Genomic DNA, 17,556 nt, shown 5'->3' on the forward strand with positions numbered 1-17,556 from the left:
CAGGAGTCTGTATCACCCTTTGCTTCCACAGGAGCCCCCTTTACCTTTCCTTCTAAAAAAAACACTATATCCAGCAGCCGAATATAGCATTCCAAGCCTTTTGGGAGTTTCTTCGAATACACTGCTGCTGTCCTGAATCTCCTGCATTTGGGGAGCTCTCGAGAACCACCTGATCTCGTGCTCTATGGACCAGGTGGGAGCCCTGGGCTTAACTATATCCGAGCTGCTAACAGTTGTCAAACAATATCTAAGTGTGAACATCTTTAAGTGAAGTTTCATAAACTAATTTCGAGAAGAGCTTGTAATAAGATTGACTGCAGCTGGCCACCCATCTACATTCACTAGTTAGCCAATCAGATTAATCCCAACTCACTATAAGTAGCCTAGTTAGAACTACTCTCTTATCTTCGTTTTCCGAAGAAACCCCCCATCCACCCCTTCTCCTCCTTTACCACGGGGCGCTTTCGAAAACCACCTGATCCCCAACTTCCCTCACATGCTCTATGGACCAGGTGGGAGCCCTGGGCTCAACTATCTCCGAGCTCAGGGTTCTCTCCCGGGACAGCATGCCAAACCTGCTAACAGTTGTCAAACAATATCTAAGTGTGAACTCTTGAAATACCGTTTCATTGGGGAGAAAATTGGAGATGGAGTCATAGATCTTAAGTACTGCAACACCGACGACATGGTTTCTGACATGTTCACGAAAAGACTGGGTCAAGAAAAGTTTGCAAAACTTAGAGAAATGGCTGGAGTGAAACCAGTAAATTCATCATTCTGCTTGCGAGTGAGAAGGAGTGTTGGAAAGCACTCTTATCAGAATGTTTTCTCATTTGGTTTTGTATATGGATATGTATATGTTTTAGTTTCCATCTTAGTTAAATGCTGTTATTGAAGCAGTGGTGCTTTGTGTTTTTGGGTGTGACCACTGCAGGGCGCTGTTGTTATACATATAGATATATTCAGTTGTTACTGTTGTGAAGTATCTGTAATGACCCATAATGAAGGTACTAATTTAATGAAACTACTAACACAATAATAAAGTCAATAAAATGGAAGTGACCTGGCAAGTGAAGGAGGTAACAAAGAGCCAACAGTGAATGAGACGTGCCTGCAGCCGCTTACTTGTTGCACATGAATACAGACAGGAGTATTTCAGTGTTCATGTTCGCCTCACCTCAGATTTGGGTATTTTTATATTAATAAACTCTGCTAAATATTAAGATGTCGTATTCACATTCATTCAGGTGTGTTTTGTGTCTGATCAGGTGATGGAGATTCTCTTCCAGTGCACTGACTAGTGAACTAGAGAAGTGATTGAGACACAGACAGAGGTTTAGTTTGATTTCTTCTTCTTTGTGTTGATTCTTCTCCTCTTAAACAGACAGAGAAACTCCTGCTGAAGCGACTGAGCTCCACCTCACACTATTATAAAGAGGGTGTTTATTAAAGAGGAGAGAGAAGAATGAAGAAACATTCAGGGGTGGTTTCCCAGACCAAGATTAAATTAAGACAGACGTAGGCCTTAATCTAGAATAGTTAATAATGTTTTAAAAAATTGCTTTCTGAAACACCGATTAAGTTCAGATTACTAACACCTGGACTATGGAGTCCCTTACCTAAAGCTGCGGTCAGATGAGAGTTTGTGTGTGTGAAATTCTGTTGTGTATAGCTGCGAAAAGGGGCTGCGAAACAAGATGATTAGACATTAAACAAAGCGAGCGATTGCTCCATGTTTTAAATTCCTGTTCAGAGAGGTCATGTTTTGATCCTCGATTGGTCTCACGCAGTCAAGTGATGCGATTTCGCAGGTCAGAGTTCACCAAGCTTGAACTTTGCACCGCAGCAAACTGCGAAACTTAATGTTTGATCCTGCGTTTCCGGTCTGACGCATTCGCGTGCGTATGAATGGAAGTCTATAGGAGGAAAAGCCCAGTGTGACCGCAGCTTAAAACACTCCATTAATTTAATACCACCTGTGCAAATTAGCTGGATTCAGGTTGCTTATAAAACATGGAATGAACCAAGAGAAGGTTGAAATTGTATGCAACTGAGAAGCAAATGGCAATGGAAGTTGAAAAGAGAGTACGAACAAAGAACTTTTCTGTCTTTTAAAGCAAATAGTTTCGAGACATCCTGTTACTGAAGATAAACTGCACACATCAGCTGTTGAATCAAACAAAAGGAATGCCTGGACATCTATTTTTAATTAATTTAATGCAAATGAACACACATCTACAAGAACAATACAACAACTTCAGGTAAGAATCATCAGGTTTATTAAGGCTTTTGAAAATCACTGTTGTATTTATAATAATTCTTTAATACAGGTGTTGTGGAAAAATATCTAAATAAACCTAAAAAAATGTTGCTGAAGCTTGAAGAAGGAGGTTTAAGACTGGCGGAGGACCTGCAAATAAGTGAAGTTGATTTATAAACTCATTTCAAGAGGATCATGTGCTTATGATTGCTTGCAGCTGGCCCCGCATTCGATTTATGATTCACCAATCAGACGATTCCTAAGCCACTATAAATACTCCATAGAAGTTCCATATCACAGCCATCTACATTTTGAAGAATCCCCCCCTTCCACCCCTACTCCTCCTCCTTTCCTAGATGAATGTCACGGTTGCCCACTGGTTAGCACTGTTGCCTCACAGCAAGAACGTCACTGGTTCTAGTCCTTACCAAGCCAGCTGATGTTTCTGTGCGGAGTTTACACATTCTCCCCATGCTCAAATGGGTTTCCCCCGGGTTCCCCGGTTTCCTCCCACCATCCATGCAACTTAACTTAATTGACTGATCCATATCAGCACCATAGACATGCTCCTAGTAAGTAGTTATCTCTTAAGAGCAATCACTATCTGTTCATTAGCTACTACAGCAGGGGAGTTCTCCAGATCTACCTGAGCTCAAACTCCCCTCTCGCCTTGCAAACGTGAGGGAGCCCCGGGCTCGAGGATCTTATGAGCTCAGGGCTCTCTCCCGGGACAGCATGCCAAACACACTTTATAATCAATCATCAGTGTGAACTCTTGAAAGACTGTGATGTGTTGGATGAGTTACTGACAGGAATACTGGAGAATCAGCAAGCTTTGGAGAACATAGCAGATGATGACCATCTGGACAGTTCAGATGATGGATCACATGCACCTACAGTATATTAAGTTTTTGATTTTGGCTTTTGTTTCTCTCCTCTTCTGTTTGCTTCTGTCATATGATGTGAACCATTTCCCATTGGATCTGTGTTTATTTGACCATATATGAACTGTTCATGTTTCAAGGAGAAGGTCCAAACAGAACTGAAGAATTAGAAAGCAGCGTACCCTCCACATCCTCAGAAGCAAGGGTGGCAATGTCTGCCAGTACTGGTAAGCAGAAGAAAAGTCTCACTGTTCATGAAAAGTTGGCTAATGAATTTCATGAACATAAATGGAAGTATCTTAAGGAGGAGCGGGAAATGAAGATGAAGATGGAGATAAAGATGAAGGAGAGAGATGCAACAGGCTCAAGTGTCACATCAGTACACGAATCTGTCAAATAAATATTGTTTTATTAAGAAAAGATGGATGTTGTGGTGGTCTCAGTAACATACCAGAGCAAAAGTTGTACACTTTTAACAAATATTTGGTTTTATTATTGCATGTATCAGATCTGAACAGAGGGTTGAAAGTTAAATAATGTAAACCGCTCTATTTAAAGTGACACAATGCAAAAGCGTCCCGTATGCAAGTCCTTCTCTGTGGTTTGTTGTAAATGGTGGCACATCTGGATTGTCATCCTCTTCTATTGGGGGATCCCTGCTGTTTTAGGTAGTTGTGAAGAACAGCTGTTGCAATGATGACAGTGCAGCATCTACTTGCTTTAAATCTGAGTGTTTTCCTAAGGCACTGGAAACGACTCTTCCTAACATGCGCTCGACTGAAGCCCTTGTGCACATATGAGCCTGGTGTAGTGCAGTTGTTCAGCTGTTGTTGGGTGCAAGTATGGCCTAAACAAGAAATCCTTCTGAGCACACCCACTGTCACCAAGCAAAACTCCATTATGATCTCTTCTGTCAAATTGAGGATACAGAGATGAGTTGAGGAGAATCATGAGTTGCACCTTCCCACCGTGCAGCAATGTTTGACAACTCTGGGGAGTTCATACACCTTGGACATTTATGGAAACCCAGTTCTTTTGGTTCCTGTATTCCTCCACATCTGGAGTAGAGGGACGCTTAATGGGAATATGGGTTCCATCTATGCACCCTATGACTCCTGGGAAATTTCCATATTCATTGAATAGTACCTTGTAGATAGCCTGGGTTCCAGCATCAGGGAAGTTTATGTGATGTGCTTTTAATTCACAAATGGTTTACTTCATGCATGCGGAAACGATCTCAAACTTATTTCATCCAAACGTTGCAATGGGTCACTTCTGTCTGCAAGAACTTGCTTGGCTGGTGGAAAAGGCTGATCATCATTGACATAGTCCAAGTAATCCATGTGTCCTCCAAATGAAATGAATCTGAAGTTAAACCTGCCTCCTGGTAGATTTAATTTAAGCCTCAATTTAGTCCTGAAGTTGCTCTAGTGTTCCTCCAGGAAATTAGCCTGTTCTAGACTAGACTAATGTCGAGTTCAGACTGCATGATTTTCACCCTGATTTTGACTCGCCGACAGGTTTTGAGAAATCGCAGACAAATGGCTGAAATCACAGGTAAATCGGTCACCTACAGCCAATGAGAGAGCAGCATCTACTAGTGTGGGTATCTGCAGGCCAGCGGGAGGTTGGGGGAGAAGGTAAAGCGCTCATTTTCAGTTCATTTGGACCCAAGAAATGGAGAATAAACTAGTGTAAATTTGCCAGGAGCACTGGGTCTGTTTGACGTGTCATCTGAGCAATATAACCGGGTCAAAAAAGAAAAAAGTTGAGGAGAGACTGCTCATTTCCTTCAAACCCAGGTGAGCAAATATGGACATTTTCTACCCCACTAAAGGCTTCTTTCTCATCATGTAGATGATAACAAAAGATATACGACGTGTTTCTGGCTGTGAGACGTAGTTGAACAATAGTCATGCAGTGTGAACCCCCTGTTGCCGATCCATCTTGCAGTGTAAACAAAGCAGCGACAGAATGCTAGCCCAGATAGTCATGCAGTGTGAAAACATCAGTGACACGATTACTAAATCCTGCAGTCTGAACTCGGCATAAGTCTTAGACTTTTTAACACCATGACAGAGAAAACACAGTTCTGTTAGTCTGATTTAAATGGCCATTTCAGTCTAGGACTACGCTTAATCTTGGTCCGGGAAAACCACCTCTTAATAAAGTGAAGGAAAGCCATTTTAAAATATGACAGATAGATATTAGCCATGCAATCATTTATTTTTATCAGTGTTTTATTTTTGTAAAGTAAGTCAGAAACTATTATTAAATGACTGTTTCAGTTGTAATTACACTAAACTATTCTGGTTCCTTGTTATCTCATTATTATTATAGGAGCCATATTACTTTACATTTAATTATAATGTTTATTTTGTACACCGATTCGTTTGGGTTTTACAGTGACGTATTATGGTTTGGTCACGTGGGCATACCTGGCACCTGCTAGAGCGAATAAAGCACATGCACACTCACACAGGTTTTAGGAGGAGAGAATGAGAGTGGGGTAACCGTATTTGTTGTTGACCGCCACGGAGCAGGCGACAGCCCTATACCACTACAATGCAATAATCAGCCTTTAACGCCATACGCAACAGCTATTCATCCCACAGATTGCTGTTTGTTTGTCATGTTTCAAGTTTATATAAAGTTTTGCTAATAACATCTTGGGCTCAGTGTGTCTGTCTCAGCCACAAGCACGTCACAAATTCAAAGGACCCCAGACATCCTAAGTCTCCCGGAAGTTCTATGCATTTGCTTCGTATGTCTGGGACCCTCACTGCCTCTCTAGCGACTCCAGGAGGAATCAGGAAGTCTCAATAATGATATTTTAGTGTTCTGTACATTTCTCATTATAACTGATTAAAATAATCTTGTTTCTGGATTGTGAAGTAAAATTCTTACACTATTTGGAAAACATCACATTGACAGAACACAATGTATGCTAACTGATCCTGAATCTGTGAACTCTTTTCCACCGATCTAAAGGTTTTAATGATTCCCTGATTTCAGTCTTTAAGATATTTAAGTTATCTGTATTAATTTGAAAATTCCCTTTTATAATGGTTTGTGTGTAACTATGTGTTCTCTTATGCTATTTCCCTTTAAACATATAATAAAAGAACAAAGAAATGAATGAATAAAAGCTGCTAAGTTAGATTTTTACTGATAATAATAAATCATTTCTCACAACCAAGACACGTCAACCCCGTCTTCCAGTTTCTGAGGAAATTATTGATGTTTTTATTGACTTTTTATCCTGAATTTTGAGAAATGATGACAAAAACAATAGTATTAAACATCTGTATTGTAAATGAGTGATCATTGTATAAAACATTTCATTAAAGCTGTCCTGTTCTTGTCTTAGGACAATTTAGAAAAGCTTTTTGAACCATTTCAAATGTGGACTGCTGTATATATACAATGCACAGCATTAATAAATACACTGCCTTAAAAATATCTATATATAATCTATTTCTAACAGTGAGTATAGACAAACAGATATATTGATTAAAATAAGTTTGAAAACACCTTCAGAAATAGAAAGATAATACATTATGTGTTGCAAACAATGAATAAATGACAAACTACACCATTTTAACTAAATGCAATACTGTTTTATGGTGTTCTTGATTTTTCCTCTGTTTAAACATTATTCATTTGTGTTTGCTGTTTTTCATCACTGTGATCTGAAGTTATTTTGTTCATTAGTTCCAGTTTTGCCTTTGGTACTGACTAATCTATTGTATAAACACACTTATTGAATATTATTGAACAGCATCATATAGAAAATAATAATATAACAGAGAGATCTGTATGAGGTGTACTCATTTATATATAAATCTCTAATCTTATTTTATAGGTTCAACATTGCAGTAAATATTCTTCAGAGACCTCTCAGATTTCATCTCAAATACCTTCTCTAAATCTTCCTTCAACACACTCGTGCTCAGAGAAGCTGCACAGATATCTTCAGCTCCAGTGGTTTGTGTTGTCTTCAGGACACGCCCACAGTCAGGGGAATCTCATGAATATTCATGTCAGTGTCACTCTGTGAGCCAGTAATATTTCAGGATATACCTGTAGATTACACAGGTGTGTTTTAGTGAAGTGAAAGAGTCAAAGAACTCAGATTGTGTTCCTGCTGCACAAGAGCGTCTGTACTTCTGCATGTGAGTTTCATTCTTCTACATTACGCTTATTTGTTGAGATGATGAAGGGATTTTAGATGTGTGAGTGTGATTTAAATGTCTGATCCTGAAGATCAAATCCTCCAACACAGATTAAACACTGAGTCAAACACGGTCATTTAAACACTGTGTCTAAAAGCTTTATTTTTTAATCCCTTTAAAGTGTTTGTTCTCTTCTATATCAGACTGACTCAATAGTTTCCAATAATTCAGCATTAAATATAACTCTAAACATTCAGAGTCACCAAATCAAAAGTAAAGTTAAAGCAGACCTTTCAGCTGAACAGAAAGAAAAGCTGCTGACAAACAAGCTGACAAAAATTCATTCAACCTTTAACCGTCAGAGTAACTCATTAACTAACCAAATAGCCTCTTCAATAGCTAAGACATTTTAATACTAACTCAATCAACAGTTGACTAAACCTGAACTTATCTTGATAAACTCTATATAACATGCATTTATCTTAAATCAAATGTGAAATAGCTGAGGGTGTCAGATCAGGGATTAAACCAACTGCATTCATGTAAAGGACTATATATATATATATATATATATATATATATATATATATATATATATATATATATATATATATATATATATATATATATATATATATATATATATATATATATGATTGTTTCCTGAAAGCTCTGCTAATGTCTAATGTCTGCATTGGTGTTTTAGCTGCAGTATGGCAGAGAAGCGAGTAAAGGACTCTCTCTCAGAGAAACACAGGTATTGACTCTGTTTTTACACCATTATTTCAATACTTTCTCTGAAGAACAAAGACCAACAACAATGCACTTATTTGTGTTGCTATTGCCTGATCAAATGATGGACAAAGCTTCAGTTTAACTTCAGGAAATGTGTTTAGATCAGTCTAGATTACAGACAGCTTGATCTGGTGTCATATTTACCAGAGCTCAATATGTGTCATGTTTACCCATGATTCCTGTGTAGCAGACCTGATCAGACAGATCTTCAGTCAACAATTAGTTTGAGCTGAATTAAACTACACAAACTAATAAAACTCTTGAGGGAGACTGAAGTTTCTCCTGCAGTTTATTCCTCTGGTGTGTTTGTGTCTTCAGTGTGAGATCAGGATCATGTGTGTCTCTGAAGAGTGACCGGTCTAAAGATTATCCAGCAGACTTCAGAGAGAAAACACCATCATCTGCTCAAAGGTACTTTGTGTTTTACATTATTGCTCACACATGGACTGTTTTAAACATGTTATTGTGAACCAACATTACAGTAAAGAGAGTCATTCCTGAATGACTTGGTGGCTCATTAAGACATTTACAGACACGTGGTGGCAGATTTAGTTCCCCTTCGGATGGGGAACTCCAATGCTATGTGGAAACTTCCACTATGGGGATTTCGTCAGAATCCAATCATCTGAAAGAGTATAAAAACGGGCCAATGAAATGCCAATGAGTTGGCAGCGTCAGCGTGCACAGCTGGCGTCAATGACAATCAGTCATGCTATAAAGACGCAGCCAGTGCCATGCTCGACATCCTTTCGCTTTCAGAGCCTTTCACGAAGCTTCTGAGAGAGTCTTTGAGGGTATCTCCAACCTGTGACTACAGAGAGAGATCGAGAAGCAGCTTCTCCCGGTCCAGAGCGCGTATACGCAGTGGCAGATGGTCGAGCTGGGTATTTCTCCCTTGCCTGGCGTCCTTTGGGTCCGGTCCTCCAAGAGCGGTTTGTATATAGGAAAAAAGCTTTCCTAAAAGAGCAACACGGTCGTGCAGCGCGTCTTTTTCAAGACGTCACTCCGACCGTGCGTAGCATGTTAATGCGCTGCTCGCGGGCAGTGCATGCCATCACTGATGTCATGTCTGTTGCGCAGTTAAGATCGCGGCTCGCTCTTGCAAAAGAGCCACCCACCCCAGTTGTCCCCCGCACTGCGGTTGACACTCGGGCAGATCTGAGGGTTTCAGTGAGAGTAAATCCGCCGCCCCCGGGCCGCGGACCTCTCGCTCCTCCACGCGCTCCATCCAAGCTTCAGGTGAAGAGAAGCGCTCCGTCCTTGGATGGTCGCTCTCACCTGATGACACCGGGGGTCAGATGTCCATCGCTGCATCGGAGGATGGGCTGTCATTGTCTGATGAGGATGCGAGCCCGCTCGCTCCCTCCCTCTGGGGTGGAGAGCGCGGCGTTAGCATCTAAAAAGCAGACGTGATGGCCGTGCTTTCTCGGGCTGCTTCGGCCGTGGGTCTGGTGATGGTTTATCCCCCAGCCCCGCGGCCGGACCGACTAGATGGGTGAATGTGGAGGATATAAGGAGGCAAGACCTTCAAAGCCTCCCGTCCCCTTCTTCCCGGAAGTGCACAGTAAACTCACGCAGTCCTGAGGGCACTTTTTTCTGCCCGATCTGCGTGCGCTTCCATCCTCACCATCCTTGGAGGTTGGGCTGTCAAGGTCTGACGAGGATTCGAACCCGCTCGCTCCCTCCGGGACTTTGAGCGCGGCGTCGAATCCAGAAGCAGACTTTGCGGCTGTGCTTCCCCAGGCTGCTTCGGCCGTGGCTCTGGAGATGGTTTATCCCCCAGCTCCGCGGCCGGACCGATTAGAGGGGTGTGATGTGGAGGATGAAGGCGAGACCTTCTAAGCCTCCCCATCCCCTTCTTCCTGGATGGGCACAGTAGGCTCACGCAATGTGCTGCGTGCGCCTTCCCCCTCACCATGCACGCTATGGCCACCTACCAGCGCTACCAAGCGCAGGCGCTGGCCTGGCTGCGCGAGGATGGTTCTGACCCAGGACTGAGCATGCGCTCCGCACCGCAACCGACTATGCTCTTACAAAAAAAAAAAAAAAAAAAGTCGGCTGTGTGTGCCCTGGGAAGGACGATGATCACATCCGTGATCCAGGAATGCCACCTCAGGCTAAACCTGGTGATGTGCGTGACGTTGACAAAGTTCGCTTTCTTAACTCACCCATTTCCCAGGCTGGCCTGTTCGGCGACACTGGCAGTGAATTCGCCCAGGAATTCACGCCGGTGATAGAGCAGTCGGAGGCGATGGGCGAGGTCTCTATCGGCGGGATTGTATGACCGCTCCCCCCCGCCGAACCATCCACATCCGCTGCTTTTTCGCAGAGGACGCCCGCCCGCAGCTTTGCTTCGCCGCCCCGCCTGCGCCTCCGGCCACGCGGCTGCGCCGAGCATCGCGCAGGCAACCAGCGTCCCCCGCCCAGGGCGCCGCTAAGTTCGGTAAAACGGACCGCGAAGCGTCCCTGAGGCGGGCCATCTGGGGAGGAGGGAATTTGCTCTTTCCCCGCTGGAGGGCGGGGCACGTTATTTAAAAACGTAAAAAAAAAAAAAAAAAAAACGCCATCAAAATCCTCAGTGAAAGAGCACTTTTCCCCTCCTCCGGATGTGACAGCCCGAACACTGCCAGTCTGGGACGCTATGCCTTCCAGCTCGCAGGATCGGTGCATTTCGCCAATGGCTCATGGAGCATGAGAGAACGGTCTCCTTTCTCTCCACTCCCAGCCCCTCTCCTGGAGTTTGAGTGCGAGACGAGAACATCTCCTCTCCTGCTCTCCTGTGGGACCCCAGCGCTCCCCGGATGAGCCCACTCACTCCACGCTGCCCCGCCGCTGGCACGTCAGCGATCGTGCGGGTGGGACCATTTGCGGGGGCTCTGCCTGCCTGGTTAGTGCGGGCCAGCCCATCGCAATGGCTCATCCATACGACCAGACTCGGCTATGCGATTCAGTTCGCGAAACAGCCTCCCAGGTTCACGGGCGACCAGGGTCAGTCCTGCGTCCGCCCCTGTCTTGCGAGAGGAGATTGCTGTCCTCCTGGCGAAGGATGCAATCGAGCCGGCCCTCCAGCCGAGATGGAGCGCGGGTTTTACAGCCCGCACTTCATCGTGCCCAAAAAAAAAAAAAAAAAAAAAGCGGTGGGTTATGGCCAATCCTATATCTGCACATTTTGAACCGCTGCCTTCACTGGCTGCGCTCCAAAATGCTTACGCAGATGCGCATCACGCGATGCGTTCGTCCTCAGGATTGGTTTGCAGCAATAGATCTGAAGGACGCGTATTTTCATATCTCCACACTTCCACGCCACCGGCAGTTTCTGCGGTTTGCGTTTGAAGGTCGAGCGTGGCAATACAAGGTCCTCCCCTTCGGGCTCTCTCTGTCTCCGCGAGTTTTCACCAAGCTCGCGGAGGGTGCCCTCGCGCCCCTTCGGCTCGCCGGCATCCGCACGCTCAATTATTTCGATGACTGGCTGATTTTTAGCCCACTCTCGGGAGCAATTGATTATGCACAGAGACAAGGTGCTCCGGCACCTCTGCCCGTTGGGGTTTCAGGTCAACCGAGAAAAGAGCAAGCTCGCCTCCGTGCAGAGCATCTCCTTTCTCAGGTTGGAGCTGGACTCGATCACTATGGAGGCGCGCCTCTCACGAGAGCGCGCCGAGGTAATGCTGAACTGTCTGAGAGAGTTCGACAGGAAAAAATGTGGTCCCCCTGAAATTATTTCAGAGGCTCCTGGGGCATATGGCATCCGTAGCCGCGGCCACGCCGCTCGGATTGCTCCATATGAGACCACTACAGCATTGGCTTCACGATCGGGTCCCCAGACGCGCATGGCACGTGGGCACACACCGAGTGACTGTCACTGCGCTGTGTCACCGCACCCGCACCCCCTGGAAAGGACCCCTTCTTCCTACGAGCCAGTGTGCCCCTAGGTCAGGCGCCTAGGTACGCTCCCGCTGCATGTCTCAGCTCGCTCGCCGTCTGCTCCTCTGGAGTCATACGCGGCTAAAGTCGCTGCTTGCTATTCACACCCCAGATGGGCTCAACCGTGCGGCCAACAGGCTCTCACGGCAGCTCCTTCCCCGGGAGAATGGCGACTCCACCCCGAGTCATGCGTAAGTATGCACTCCCCCCAGTGAGCCTACTCGCGCAGTTTCTGTGCAAGGTCAGGGAGGACGAGGGGCAGGTCTTGCTAGTTGCGCCCCTGGCCCAACCGGACCTGGATATCAGAACTCTCCCTCCTCGCGACGCCCCCCCTGGCGAGTCCCTTTGAGAGAGGACCTACTCTCTCAGGGACAGGGCACCATCTGGCACCCTCGCTTAGTTCTGTGGAACCTCCACGTGGGGTCCAAAAGACGCGACGAGGAAGACTTAGGTAACCTACCGGTGGCGGTGGTTAATACCATCACTCAGGCTAGTGCACCCTCTACGAGGCATGCCTACGCCCTGGAGTGGAGTCTATTCACTGAGTGGTGCGCTTCTCGCCGAGAAGACCCCCGATCTTGCCAGATCAGTGTTGTGCTTTCTTTCCTTCAGGACAGGTGGAGCGAAGGCTGTCGCGCTCCACACTGAGGGTTTACGTGGCCACCATCTCCGCTCATCATGATGCGTGGATGGCGGCACCGTGGGGAGGCATAACCTCATCATCCAGTTCCTCAGAGGTGCGAGGCGGATGTTTTCCCCCGCTCCCCTCTCATACCCTCTTGAGATCTCGCGGTAGTGCTACGAGCCTACGTGGGGATCCCTTCGAACCACTCGACTCAGTATCCTTGAGATTTCTGTCCTTGAAGACAGCTCTGCTGGTCGTGTCGGCATCGGTTAAGAGGGTTAGGTACCTGGAGGCATTTTCGGTCAGTGACTCGTGCCTAGAATTCGGGCCGGCCTACTCTCACGTTGTCCTGAGACCCCGGCCCGGCTATGTGCTCAAGGTTCCTACCACGCCGTTTAAGAATCAGGTAGTGAGCCTGCAAGCACTGCCTGCGGAGGAGGCAGACCCAGCCCTTTCATTGTTGTGTCCTGTTCGCGCTTTGCGAATATATGTGGACCACACTCAGAGCCTTAGATCCTCTGACCAGCTCTTTGTCCATTACAGTGGTCGGCAGATGGGAAGTGCCGTATCTAAACAGAGGTTGGCCCACTGGATAGTGGATGCCATCTCCCTCGCCTTTAGGCCAGGGTGAGCCGTGTCCCCCGGGGGTGAGAGCGCACTCCACTACGGAGCATCGCATCCTCCTGGGCGTTAGCACGCAGCGCCTCTCTGACAGACATTTGTAGAGCTACGGGTTGGGTGACACCCAATACATTTGCAAGGTTACAATCTGCGAGTGGAGCCGGTTTCCTCAAGGGTATTAGGCAACCCTTGGTGATTGAGGAAACGATTCGGTTGAGGTGTCGAAACACGCTTGCTGCGCCACTCTCCCTAACCCGGAGATACGTGCGCTTTTTCAGCTTTGTCAGTTTAGTTCCCCATTTCTTTGGCGAACCCTGCAGAGTTCCTCCGAGGCCCCCAGCACCTGACTCAGCGGAGGAGTCAGGTGTTGGACCGTTACGTTGTTGGCATTCCCGCTGGTCAGCCCGCGTTCTGGGTATAGGTGCCTGCTATGTGTGATCCCCGCTGGTGATCCCATACGTTCACTCAGCCACGGTATAGTCCCCCCTTCTAGGGCAGGCTCGTGTCTTCCCTCCCCGCTAACCATCCTTATGCAAGGACTCCCCATCTCTGGGCTAGTCCATAGGTTGTCACCAGGTCTCCCCTCTGGGTAACAGGTGAGCTCCGCAGCGTCCTCCCTATCGGGACTGAACGCTTTCCCAACGTACTGTCGTATCAAAACCTATTTTACTGGGTTATTGCGACTCCCCGAAAAACATAACTGTTCTGAACAGGTAAGTGAGGGCCAGGGGACACGTTGGAAGACTGTGTCTCGGGGCGTTGTAGGTGCGCTCACTCTACTGCGTGGCACACCCTTCGCCAGGGACGCAGTAAGGTTCTTTCGTTGTGGCGTTTTCCATAGATTTCCCCATAGTGGAAGTTTCCACATAGCATTGGAGTTCCCCATCCGAAGGGGAACGCTACGGTTACTAAAGTAACCCTTCGTTCCCCGAGGGGGGGAACGGAAATGCTATGTTCCTTCGCCACAACGATTGTCCCTTAGCTGTTGAGCGTGAAAGTCTCTTCAGCTAGAAAAGGATGTCGAGCATGGCACTGGCTGCGTCTTTATAGCATGACTGATTGTCATTGACGCCAGCTGTGCACGCTGACGCTGCCAACTCATTGGCATTTCATTGGCCCGTTTTTATACTCTTTCAGATGATTGGATTCTGACGAAATCCCCATAGTGGAAGTTTCCACATAGCATTTCCGTTCCCCCCCTCGGGGAACGAAGGGTTACTTTAGTAACCGTAGCGTTTCTTTCTCAGAGTATTTTTAGTAAATCATAATTTTATATTTCCAAGTCAATTTAAAACACACACACACACACACACACACACATATATATATAGATTATTCGCTTCAATTCAAATTCTTCATCATCGTTTCCTCTCTTGTGGATATAAAAGATGTTTATAGCCAAAACTGTTTAGTAAATGTATCTGAATTCAGATTCGTTGTAGCTTAAAAGTTTTGTGTTATAATAAACTGTAAATCAAATATTTCTTCCCTTTAATATTCCTATCTACAGCTACTTTCTAAAGTCTTGTGAATGAGTGTGTATGGATGTTTCCCAGTACTGGGTTGCAGCTGGAAGGGCATCCACTGTGTAAAACATATGCTGCAATAGTTCATTCCACTGTGGTGACGCCTGATAAATAAGGGACCATGCTGAAGGCAAATGAATGAATGAATATCTGTCTCTGTTTGCCTCTAAATGTATAATTACAGTAGTTTTATCTGTTAACAGTGATGAATATGAGTCAGCAGATTCAGGAGACGAGACTCACAGGAGACACAAGAGCTTCACAGATAATCTCCAGTCAATCTTCCAGGTGGGAAAAACTCATTTAGATTAATTAAAGTCACTGAAATAACTCCCTGAAACACAGAAATATTTGTTTACAAGACTGTAGAGAACTGAATCTGCTTGACCTGTCTTAATCTATGAAGGGCCATGCATTAAATATTTTTTCATTCTTGTTTTCTTGTGATCGTGACTTAACTTCTCATGATTTTAACAAAGCGAAATTGATTTCATATCACATTATCTGCAGGGATTCACACTTTAAAGTATTAGTAAATCACTTGCAGAAAGGACGCATTGAAGCTTAAGCACCTTATTTTGCAGAACTATGCTATAAAATGGTGACAGTTGAGAGAATATTATTGTAAATAATGAGATATAATGTTACACATGATTATAATCACGAATGTACATTAGTCATGAGTAGGGCTGGACGATGCATTGAATAACGATAATATCGGAATAATTTTTTTGGTGTAAAATTTAGAAATATCTCGCTTATTGAATTTTTATTTCAAATTCAAGCATGACTACTTTGTCAATAAATCCACCGAGCGTCCAATATTACGCCCCTGTAAACATTACCATGTGCACAAGAGACGTGAGTTAGCTCCTGAAGATTCAGCTGTTTTCTCTGACATGTTTGCCAGTCATAATGACAGAAGACACAGAAAGAGAAACGACTCCCTGTCAGTTTTACTCATTTAATAAGAACTTCTAGTTTTGTTGTAATTATGAATGTACTAGGTGTCAGTAGGTGACGTATGCATAAATTTGCATATCTGCATCTGTTGTAATTGTCAGCTGTGTAATGGCTGCTGCTTATATAGTCATGTGACAAGGATTGATTAGCCATGATGGAAAATCTGACTCCTCCCAAACCTATGTTGTGTACAGTAATCTCTCTGACATGATAAACATACAAGTTCAATAACTGCTGCCAAATATTAAACTGATCAAATTTGAAACAGAAGCAGAGATCTGACTGTACCAGGGAAACACCTCACACTCTCGAGGTCCAGAAGTTGTTTGGAAATAAAACTGCTAAATAATTCACAGTTGGTGCTTTGAAATGGCTGAAATCCCTGCTCATTGAGAAGAGCAGAAACTGTACAATACAGACACGTCAGAGTCTCCAAAATCTCCAGTGACTCCAGAAAAGAAAAGATTTGTCACTTTTTTGACATCTTGTTACTGGGAAAGTCTGCAAAGCCGCTAAATATAGCAACAAAGACATAAATTTAGCAAAACTTTTGACATATGTGTTCATTCATGTGTATTTGATGACTAGTCTAGATTAGGGCTAATCTTAGACGTCTATTAGATTTTCACTGACAGTCCAAGTTTAGCAGAGATGTCTTTGTTTAGATGTTATTAGACTCTGGTTTCCACAGCCGTTCAGATGTTGTGTTTCAGACATTTGTCAGGTATTTGTTCTTAAACTGCTCCTGTGTGTAGGACTAGTCTCTTAAACATCTTATCCAAAGACTGTGTTGTGTTTATTTTTGTCCTTTGTAGCTGTGAATTTCATTTTTAATAACATGTGAATGTGTGCGATACTTCCAGCTGTCATGTGTGTGCTGCATTGCGCGTCCGGTGTGCGACCCCCTTTAGTGTAATGTGCTCAACCTGCCTGGATCTACTTTAGCTGTGTGTTTATCTGAAAATAACCTTTGAATGTTCATCAGCTAATCAGAATCAAGCATTTAACAGACTCATAGCATCATGTATTATAATGTATTTTGAGTCGGTTGTGGATCTACAACTGTGTGTGAATGAATGTTTTGGTTAAATATTCTTCTCTTTTCTTCAATCATAGAATCTTGAGAGTAAAATGATCAGATTTCTGAAGAATGAACTGGAGAAATTTAAGAAAATCTTGCAAGAAGAAAACAGTCAAGAGTTTGTAAAGGACTTTAATGAGAACAGAAGCAGAATCACAGAAGCAGCTCTTGATCTCACACTCTTCTTCCTGAGAGAGATGAAGCAAGATCAAGCTGCTGATACTCTTGAGGGTAAGAGACTCATGGGTAGACCTACACAAAACCTGCAGATTTCCACCAATTTTTAGTCCATCATTGAGTTTATTTATTTACTGTGTAAATGTGTGTACATTTATATTCATTCAGTTATTTAATTTCAGTAATATTGTTGACTAATATGAAAATGTTCATGATTTATTTACAGTGCAGTTTGTAAAGTCATATTTTCTGTCCTTTAGTAGATCTGTTATACAAGAGTCTTGTGCTTTGTTTACCAATTAAGTAATTCTAATTGGATTTGTATTGTAAACATTAAATATTATTATTTAAGTTAAAAATTCGTTCTATTTTATTTCGTATATTACGTTTTTAGTTATGATATTCCCTAAATCTTTCCACAGTTATCTGCAGATTGTTTACAAAATTCTCCACAGAAATAGCAAAAAATGACTGAAAATTCTAGGGGTGTACTGATAACGGTTGATCCATGATTCATAATGATCACAA

General features: G+C 44.2%; 2 protein-coding genes across 2 annotated transcripts in view; one reads left to right on the forward strand and one right to left on the reverse strand.

The window, feature by feature from the left end:
* LOC130222023 (NACHT, LRR and PYD domains-containing protein 3-like) overlaps positions 1–1,208 on the forward strand; it is a 40,661-nt gene extending 39,453 nt beyond the window's left edge. The window contains exon 12 of the mRNA XM_056454633.1: positions 1–1,208. This exon is cut by the window's left edge and continues 2,762 nt beyond it. The gene's annotated coding sequence lies outside the window, so the exon portion shown is untranslated.
* The window catches only part of LOC130222076 (gastrula zinc finger protein XlCGF57.1-like), a 622,680-nt gene that overhangs the window by 377,044 nt on the left and 228,080 nt on the right, over positions 1–17,556 (reverse strand). The window lies entirely within an intron of this gene.

The sequence above is a fragment of the Danio aesculapii genome, chromosome 4 (assembly GCF_903798145.1).
Source record: "Danio aesculapii chromosome 4, fDanAes4.1, whole genome shotgun sequence".
Taxonomy (NCBI): domain Eukaryota; kingdom Metazoa; phylum Chordata; class Actinopteri; order Cypriniformes; family Danionidae; genus Danio; species Danio aesculapii.